General features: G+C 48.5%; 1 pseudogene; it reads right to left on the bottom strand.

The window, feature by feature from the left end:
* Positions 1-1,249: 1,249 nt before the first annotated feature.
* On the bottom strand, positions 1,250-2,315 carry LOC123089934 (mitogen-activated protein kinase kinase 9-like; annotated as a pseudogene).
* Positions 2,316-9,448: the final 7,133 nt, after the last annotated feature.

Below are 9,448 nucleotides of genomic sequence, written 5' to 3'. Positions count from 1 at the left end.
TCGAAACCCTATCCGCGCGCCGGTGCAATTCCAATGCCCCCTCTCAATTTCTCACCGCCAGCGACTTCAATCCCCCTCTCCCCTCTCGATGTGGCGCAGAATGTGGTCGGCGGGCCGTGGCGCCGGTGGTGGCGCCGACCCCAAGCGGAGGCGGTGCGTCACCGCCGACACTGTAAGGAAAAGGATTGCCCGTAGGTACACCAAGAACGGGCTCTCGCCGCTGCCGTCGCTCATCCGCCGCGAGACAGGGAAGTACGACCGCAAGCATGCGCTCCTCTGCCACGAGTTGTCCTCCGGCTCCTCCGCCGCGTGCTCCGTCAGCGTCTCGAGCTCGCAGACGCCGCTCACCCAGTGAAAAGAGAGTCGGTGGAGCTCCTGCCGCTCCGCGCGGTGAAGCGGGAGCCGGAGCTGCGAGGCGTCATCGGGCCGGAGGATTACCTCCCCCCGGCGCATGCGGATATTATGGAGGGCGCCATCGTCGCGCGCTCTGCGCGGGCGGAGGAGGAGGCGGAGTAGCGCCATCGACATGACGCCGACATCGACAAAATCTTCCTCGAGCAGGGGGTCGCGGCGGCCTAGGAGTTTGCGGCCAACATGGAAGAGTGGCACCTCGTAGCCAAGAAGCGGGACGATGTCTACGTCGACCTCGTCTCCGACGACGAGGACTGAACTCCTCCGCCGCCGTAGCATTGCCGCCGCAATCCCCCCGGCTCTGGTGAGCCCAGTTTTGTATTTGGGGTTACAGTGGCGCCTGCTCCTCCAAATATTAGTTGTAAAAATTCTACTTTGTATGACTTTTTAAGATAATCAAGTGCTAGTAGTTCTAATGAAGTAGTTCAATTTCTCGCGCGATCCAAAAACAGCCGCGAACTATAAATGCACTATAAGGGTCTGCGATATAAAGGGTGCGCTTGAGATGCTCTAAACATGGTAGATCCGATGGTCATGGGCCAAAAAGTAGACTACTCTGATTTTACATTGCTGTGAAAATAGTCATGAATGCACAAAAATGTTGAGTAAACGGCATTGGCATAATCCATTGGAGTACATCAGTACATCACCAATGTCTGAACAAGGGAGTACATTCCTAATCCTAGCCTAGGTGATCACTAAGCTAACCGGTGTGTTATCACTAAGCTCTCCATATATGGCACTGTACATCTCTATAGCAAAATTGATCCTATGGAGTATATCAGTATATGTGCATGGCTCTACCGCCCAGCGGGATCACCGATCACACATGCCGGCACTACAACGACGACGAGGCGTCGGCGACCAGCTTCCGGAGCGCGCGTTTCGACACTACCACGTCCCTCCTGGCGACGAATGGATGAACAAGCAGCTCCGCCACGGACGCCCTGTTGCGGTAGTCCTTGTGCAGACACGAGGCGACGAATCCCCGGAGCTCCGGCGAGGCTGCGGCGTCGGGCAGCACGGGCGGCTCGCCGAAGCAGACGGCGCACATGAGCGGGGCCCAGGTCGGCTGCTGCCCGGCGGGCAGGAGCGTGTACCTGCCCAAGTGCCCATGAAGAGCTCAAGGAGTGTGACCCCCAGGCTCCACACGTCGGCGGCGTACGGGTCGTAGTGCCCCCCGTGCGCCTCCGGGTCGAAGCACTCCGGGCTCATGTACGCGGAGGTGCCGGCGTACGACGTGTAGTGGTCGCCGGCGCGGGCGAGCACCTTGGCGATGCCGAAGTCCGCGACCTTGACCTCCCCGGCGGTGGTGACGAGGAGGTTCGCCGGCTTGACGTCGAGGTGCACGATGCGGCGGGCGTGGAGGTACGCCAGCCCCGACAGCGCCTGCGCAGCCACCTCCGCGAGCGCGGTCTCCGTGAACGCGCCGCGGCGGCTCCTGACGGAGTCGAGCGACCCCCCGTCGACCAGCTCGAGGAGCAGGGCGACGTCCCCGGAGGCTGCGGCGGGGAGCACGGAGGGCACCGCACGACAAAATGGCGAGGCCGTGCGGCTGAGGATGTTCGCCTCGGCGGCCGCGGCGGGGTCGCCGTAGTGCTGGACCTTGAGCGCGTAGAGCGCGCTCGTCTCCCGGTGGCGGACCTTGTAGACGGTGGCACCGTTCCCGCGGCCCAGGACGGCGAGCTTGTCGAAGTCGGCGAGGCGGAACTGGCTGGACAGCGCCGACGGGGTGGAGGCCTTGGTGGCCGTGGGGTTTGGGCGCCGGCCGAGGACGCCGAGCTCCTGGGCGGCGGCGCGGGACGGGACGGGCAGCGCGAGGTGCAGCTGCGGAAGCCTCTTCTCCCTGAGAGCCATGTGTCTGTCACCACCGTAGGCTGATCAAACTGACTGCCTGAGCTGAGTGATCGAGTTACTGCTGCTTTGCTTTGCGTTGTTGAAGCAGACTGGCAGCTCATTTATACGTCTGCTCTGCTCGTGCGACTCTGAATCCGTATCTATTTCTGTCTCTGCTTTTTTTTTTTCATTCTAATCAGAGAGCTTACTCTGAATCCGTATCTATTTCTGTCTCTGCTTTTTTTTTCATTCTAATCAGAGAGCTTTATTCAATGAATGAACTTCTGGCATCATCAGCTAATAAGCTGGTGAGCAGGAACGAGGGTTTTGAGCCAGTCCAACTTTCGGTAACCATCAAAGTGCATGCATGTTTTGTACAAAGATGGGCCGGTACATTGGCTGCTGGATTTACATGTTAAATATCAAAGGAAGAAAAAACTGAAACTAGCTCTCTAATCTCTACTAGTAATGGAGCCACTACATAAAATCTATAGTGACTAGTTTTTCAGAGATTGACAATCTCCAGGCAATCTGTTTCCATGATCACATGTGAGAAGCCGCGTAAATTTGCAAATATGACTCCATCCCGCAGCGCCAAAGTCTCACCAATGAACAGATCGGAAACCCCGAGGTGAGGCTTACACCAAGCCCCAAGCAAAGCATTGTTGGAACGTGCCACTCCGCCTGCTCCTACCTTATCAGAATCCATCCCCAAGGCTGCATCCGTGTTAATTTTCACCACACCTTCATCAGGCGGTACCCAACCATATCCAAGAAGAATGGATGCATGAGACTCGGGTATATCTAGCAAAGCGAGATCCTCCCTGATACGCTTGACAGAAGAAAATGGGCCGAGCTGTTCTTCATCATGGGTGACCCTGTTTCTTGAATGCCAAATAGACCACATGACCGAGATCATCACCGCCCTCTCGCTTTCAGCAAACTGCCCATCACAAAGGATATCGTGGGACCATGTATTTGGGTGCAACCGAGGTCTTCGGATGCCAAACAGCGAATGCGCTTGTTCCCAAAACATCTTGGCATGAGAGCAATGCACTAGAGCGTGCATCAAATCCTCATCCATCGCAAGACAAACATTGCATCTACTGATGACTTTGATATGACGACGCCGAAGGGTGCATTCATCGGGTAGTATACCACGAATAACCCGCCACTAGAATACACGCACCTTCGGCAAAACCTTGAGCTTCCATAGTAGTTTCCACATCTGTTCATCGGTCTGTGAGGTATTGGTCACCATCCCTTCCTCTAGAGCCACACGCTCTTTTCCAGTCACGAGAGCACGGTACGCGGATTTCACAGAGTAGATACCACTTGTTTCAAAGGCCCAAGCAATAAAATCTTCACCACCACCACGACTCAAAGGAATATTTAGGATAGCTTCGGCTTCTGGTGGGATAAAAACATGCCGGATCAACTCTTGTCGCCAAGTCCAGTTTTCTGAGTCAATAAGCTGATCAACCGCAGCAAGAGTTGTGCCCCCAGGCATGACCGAAGGAGACAAAATTGAAAGGCATGGGATCCATCGATCCTCCCATATTGAAATAGAAGCTCCATTGCCCACTCTTTTGATCAAACCAACTGTGGGTGCATCCCTCCCTGCCACAATAGCTCGCCAAATCGCAGAAGCGAACTGTGGAACTGTAGCTTCCATAAACTCACAATCGTGAAAGTAACGCCCCTTCATGACCCTTGCGCAAAGAGAATTAGGATTTGTCATGAATCTCCATCCATGTTTCCCTAAGAGCGCCAAGTTGAACAATTCCAAATCGCGGAAACCCATGCCACCTCGGGCTTTTGGAGATGCAAGTTTGTCCCATGCCACCCAATGCAACGAATTACGATCAAGAGACCCACTCCACCAAAATTTTGCCATGCTAGAAGAAAGGCTTTTGCAAACCTTTTTTGTCAATCTGAAACAACTCATACTGAACGTTGAAATGGCTTGGATGACGGACTTTATAAGCGCTTCTCTTCCAGCACAAGCTAGAAGCTTTTCTGCCCAACCGTTCATATAACTCCTCGATCTTTCACCTATATGATCAAACGTATCACTTGTAATCCGTCGAACCGCATGCCAATTATCTCTGTCTCTGCTGCTTTCAGCAAATCATAGTCGACCAGATTGTGACTTGTAGAAGATTCTACTGTAGGAATATTTGCTCGTACAAAATACTACTAGAATAAAACCGCCTCGATCGCCCGTCGGAGATTAACCAACACTTTTTAATGGAGCGACATGGATGAATGTGACCTTGAAATTCAAAGGCAGGCGCATGTAATGCAATACGTAGCCATGCACTGTAGTGGCTAATTGGCATGCTACGTGCTGATTAATTGGAACACGATAGCGATAGGGACGAAAGCTCAGTCGGTCCATGGAAATTCCATGTCGATCAAGGGATCAACACCCAGGGGTAAGGCCTACTTCTAGTGGCAATGGGCTGCCAGTATTATTAAAGTATGCTAGGGTTCGGTTGAACGTGTTGTGCAATGTGTGTCATCATGCGCCTCCATTGTTACAACACAACACAGCACGCCATGGCGCGTCCGTCTGCGCTGTTTTATTTTCTTTATTAATTAACTCATCATCATCGTAGTCATATATACAACTCATCTTGATCATAGTATATAACAATCTCACCATTATGATCATTGTAACGCCCCGAGACCAACGCTCCAGAAGACTTTCAGCTATTCCGAGTTTCGCCGTGTGTCTCTGTGCTTGCTCTTTTATTTTTACATTGCATCATGTCATCATGTCATCATGTGGATCTCATTTTGCATACGTGTTCGTCTCATGCATCCGAGCATTTTCCCCGTTGTCCGTTTTGCAATCCGGCACTCCTATGTCATCCGGTGTCCCCCTTTTGTCTTTTGTTGTGAGCGGGTGTTAAACTTTCTCGGAATGGCCCGAGGTTTGCCAAGCGGTCTTGGTACACCACCGGTAGACTGCCTGTCAAGTTTCATGCCATTTGGAGGTCGTTTGATACTCCAATGGTTAACTGGGGAACCGCAAAACCCTCTTTTGTGTGCAGCCCAACACCCCTCCAAAGTGGCCCAATAACCCATCCAAACCCCTCCATGCTCTTGGTCGTTCGATCACGATCGTGTGGGCGAAAACCGTGCCCCATTTGGACTCTTCTAGCTCCCAGAATCTATAAATATGTGCCCTTCCCGAAATTTTCGCGCAGTCCAACCGTTGCTTCGTTTTGAGTGTGCTCTATATAAAACTTGCTTGATTTTGCATGTATTTTCATATTACCTTGTTGCATCAATGTTTTGAATGTGTTTGCTTGATGTTTGAATGCATTTTGCATCAATGCCATGTTTAACTTGTTTTGCTCATATCTTCTAGGTCGTAGTTCCGAACTAAATGTACTTTATATGCAACTTAACTAGAATTTCGTGTAGATCATCATGGTGCATTTTAACTTGCCGTTTAACAACTTGAACATAAGGTTTATTCAGATCTGGACCAATTTCGAAATTTGCATATGAGGACTTATCGGATTTATTATATGTTGTTCCCGGCCTCATTTAAACTTGCCTTGAAGTGTTGTTCTTGTATGCATTATCTCTTGCCATGAGTAGCTTCATGTAATCTTGTATTGCATCATACTTGGTTGAGCATCATGCCATGTCTATGTTTGGTGTGTTTACTATGTTGTCTGCTTCTTCTCGATAGTTCCCGTTTCGTTGCGATCGTGAGGATTCGTTCGTCTACGCTTGGTTCGTCTTCGTGGCTTCATCTTCTTCATGGACTCGTTCTTCTTCCTTGCGGGATTTCAGGCAAGATGACCATTACCCTCGATATCACTTCTATCTTTGCTTGCTCATTGCTTTGTTCTATCGCTATGCTGCGCTACCTATCACTTGTTTACCATGCCTCCCACATTGCCATGTCAGCCTCTAACCTTTTTCATCCTTCCTAGCAAACCATTGCTTGGCTATGTTACCGCTTTGCTCAGTCCCTCTTATAGCGTTGTTAGTTGTAGGTGAAGTTGAAGATTGCTCCATGATGGACAGGATTATGTTGGGATATCACAATATCTCTTATTTAATTAATGCATTTATATACTTGGTAAAGGGTGGAAGACTTGGCCTTATGCCTGGTGTTTTGTTCCACTCTTGCCGCCCTAGTTTCCGTCATACCGGTGTTATGTTCCCGGATTTTGCGTTCCTTACGCGGTTGGGTGATTTATGGGACCCTCTTGATAGTTCGCTTTGAATAAAACTCCTCCAGCAAGGCCCAACCTTGGTTTTAACATTTGCCACCTAAGCCTTTTTTCCTTGGGTTCTGCAGACTCAAGGGTCATCTTTATTTTACCCCCCGGGCCAGTGCTCGTCGTGAGTGTTGGTCCAACCTGTCAGCCGCCAGTGGTCACCAGGGGCAACTCTGGTCTGGCCTACCGGAAGTTTGGACAATCCGGTGTGCCCTGAGAACGAGATATGTGCAACTCCTATCGGGATTTGTCGGCACATACGGGCAGCTTTGCTGGTCTTGTTTTACCATTGTCGAAATGTCTTGTAACCGGGATTCCCAGTCTGATCGGGTCTTCCTGGGAGAAGGAATATCCTTTGTTGACAGTGAGAGCTTATGATGGGCTAAGTTGGGACACCCCTGCAGGGTATAAACTTTCGAAAGCTGTGCCCGCGGTTATGCGGCAGATGGGAATTTGTTAATGTCCGGTTGTAGAGAACTTGACACTTGACTTAATTAAAATGCATCAACCGCGTGTGTAGCCGTGATGGTCTCTTTTCGGCGGATTCCGGGAAGTGAACACGGTCTTTGTGTTATGATTGTGCGTAAGTAGTTTCAGGATCACTTTTTGATCATTTCTAGCTTCTCGACCGTTCCATTGCTCTCTTCTCGCTCTTATTTGCGTATGTTAGCCACCATATATGCTTAGACGCTGCTGCAACCTCAACACTTATCCATTCCTTTACCCATTAAGCTTTGCTAGTCTTGATACCCATGGTAATGGGATTGCTGAGTCCTCGTGGCTCACAGATTACTACAACAACAGTTGCAGGTACATGTTTTGCGATGATCATGACGCGAGAGCGATGTTTGCTTATTTTGGAGTTCTTCTTCTGCTTCTTCTTCGATCAGGGGATAGGTTTCAGGTCGGCAGCCTGGGCTAGCAGGGTGGATGTCGTTTGAGTTTCTGTTTGTGTTTCATCCGTAGTCGGATGGTGCTCTTATGCAAGATGATGTTGTATTCGTGTGACATTGTATGACTTATGTATGTATTCCTATCTATTACGTAATGTTGATGTAATGATATCCACCTTGCAAAAGCGTCTTCAAGATGCGCTTCTATCCTTGCACTACTAGGGAAAACCCTATACACAGAATCTTAGCAGCAGCGCTGCTCAAAAAGGAGCGCTGCTGCTAATTAGCAGTAGCGCGGGTGTGGAAAACGCGCTTCTGACAAGTGTTTAGCAGTAGCGCGCTTTGTGTAACACGCGCTGCTACAAATATCGACCGATAGTGCCCCCTCACCTCCATTTAGTAGCAGCGCGGTACCGCTAGCCGCGCTACTGCTAAAGCTGTAGTAGTAGCGCGGTTTTTTTGAGGTCGCTGCTGCTAATTTTCAAATTGGACACACTTTTTGTCCCGGTTAGCAGTAGCGCTTCTGACGAAAGCGCGTTGCTGCTACTTTCTTATCAGCAGCGCGTTTTACGTCCCGCGCTACTGCTAATCCGCACCAACCCACCACCTTTTCCCCACCGTACCCCCTCCCCCTCCTCTCTTCCCTTTCCCCTACCTCCCACATGCTCCCACTCTGACTCTTCTTCTTCCTCAATACTTCTCCCCCATTACTCTCTCTCTTCTATCTACCTTTCTCTCTCTTCATTACTCCTACCTAACTACACCACCTCCATTAATGCATCTCCTTTCTCTTTTTCCTTCCCCTCCACTAGTTGAAGTTGTCTCCTCCCAAATTAGGTAGCTAGGTAGATGTAGGATTTAGTTAAGTGACCTATTTGCCCCCTAACTAGATCTATGTAACATCCCAAAATTCTAAATTTTGGAATGTTATAATAAATAGATATATTTGACTGATTGTTTGATTGATTGTCTGAAAGTGAGTGAATTCGAAACTTTTAAAAGTTAAATGAGAGGGAATAAAAGGACTTTCCCAAACTTTCATATTTGCTTTCTGATCTCCGTGAATTCAAATGCCTTTCAAACACAAAACCCTTGAGAGAAGATGACATGACTTCTTCCATTTAAAAAAATGAAAAGGGTGTTTGAAAAATAATTGAATTTCATTTGAACACATTCCAATTCTGGAACTTTAAGCGACTCAATGATTTTCACGAGAGAAGATAAAATGACTTCTTCAAATTACATGAAATATGAGTTGGGAGTTTCAAAGAATTAAATTCAAAGCTCTTTTGAATTTATTTTCAATTTGGAATGTTATATATGAGATCATCATGCATATCTTATTTTCTTGCTTTTGGTCGATCCTAGAAATTTCACGCAACTCAAGGACCTCCGGAGAGAGTTGGAGATTTCATTATTTTCATATTTGAGATTTTTCTCGAAATTGAAAAAAAGGGATCATTCGATTTATTTATTTCATCTTCAATAATTTTTCCGTTATCAAAAATATAAGAGAGGGAATAATATGACTTTCCCGAAATATAGGAAAAGTGAAGATTTAATAAATAGATCAAACTTTGTTTTCCGGTGTTTATTTGCATTTTATTCGGATAAGGAAAAATGCGTTTTCGAAAATTTCATTTTAGGCCCGGAGAAAAGTTCGTTTTGTCCGACTCATTTGTAGGAGTCGGGAAAAGTTTACTTTTTTAATTTTGGAATTCGTTTAGATTATTTTCTATATTTTTTTTCTACGCGCGAAACCGATTAAAAAAAAAAAAGAGAGCCGCAGCGCCTTGGGCCAAAGGCCCAAGCCGCCAAGCCAGCCGCCGGCCAGGAGGCCAAGGCCATCGCCGCGCCAGGCGCAAGGCGCCAGGGAGCCGCCGCCTCTTTCTTTTAGGAATCCTAGTAGGACTTTGGTCCTACTTCCGTATATTCCTTTTCTATTTCTAGATCTTTTCCTTCCCTCTTTTCTATTCCTAATCCTACTCTAATTCTTGTTCCCTACTCCAAGCAAAAACCCTCCCCTTCCCAATATAAATACCCAAGCACCCCCCCTCTAAC

This window comes from Triticum aestivum, chromosome 4B, assembly GCF_018294505.1.
Source record: "Triticum aestivum cultivar Chinese Spring chromosome 4B, IWGSC CS RefSeq v2.1, whole genome shotgun sequence".
NCBI lineage: Eukaryota > Viridiplantae > Streptophyta > Magnoliopsida > Poales > Poaceae > Triticum > Triticum aestivum.
The sequence above is the reverse complement of the archived record's forward strand: the minus strand, read 5'-3'. Positions and strand labels throughout refer to the sequence as shown.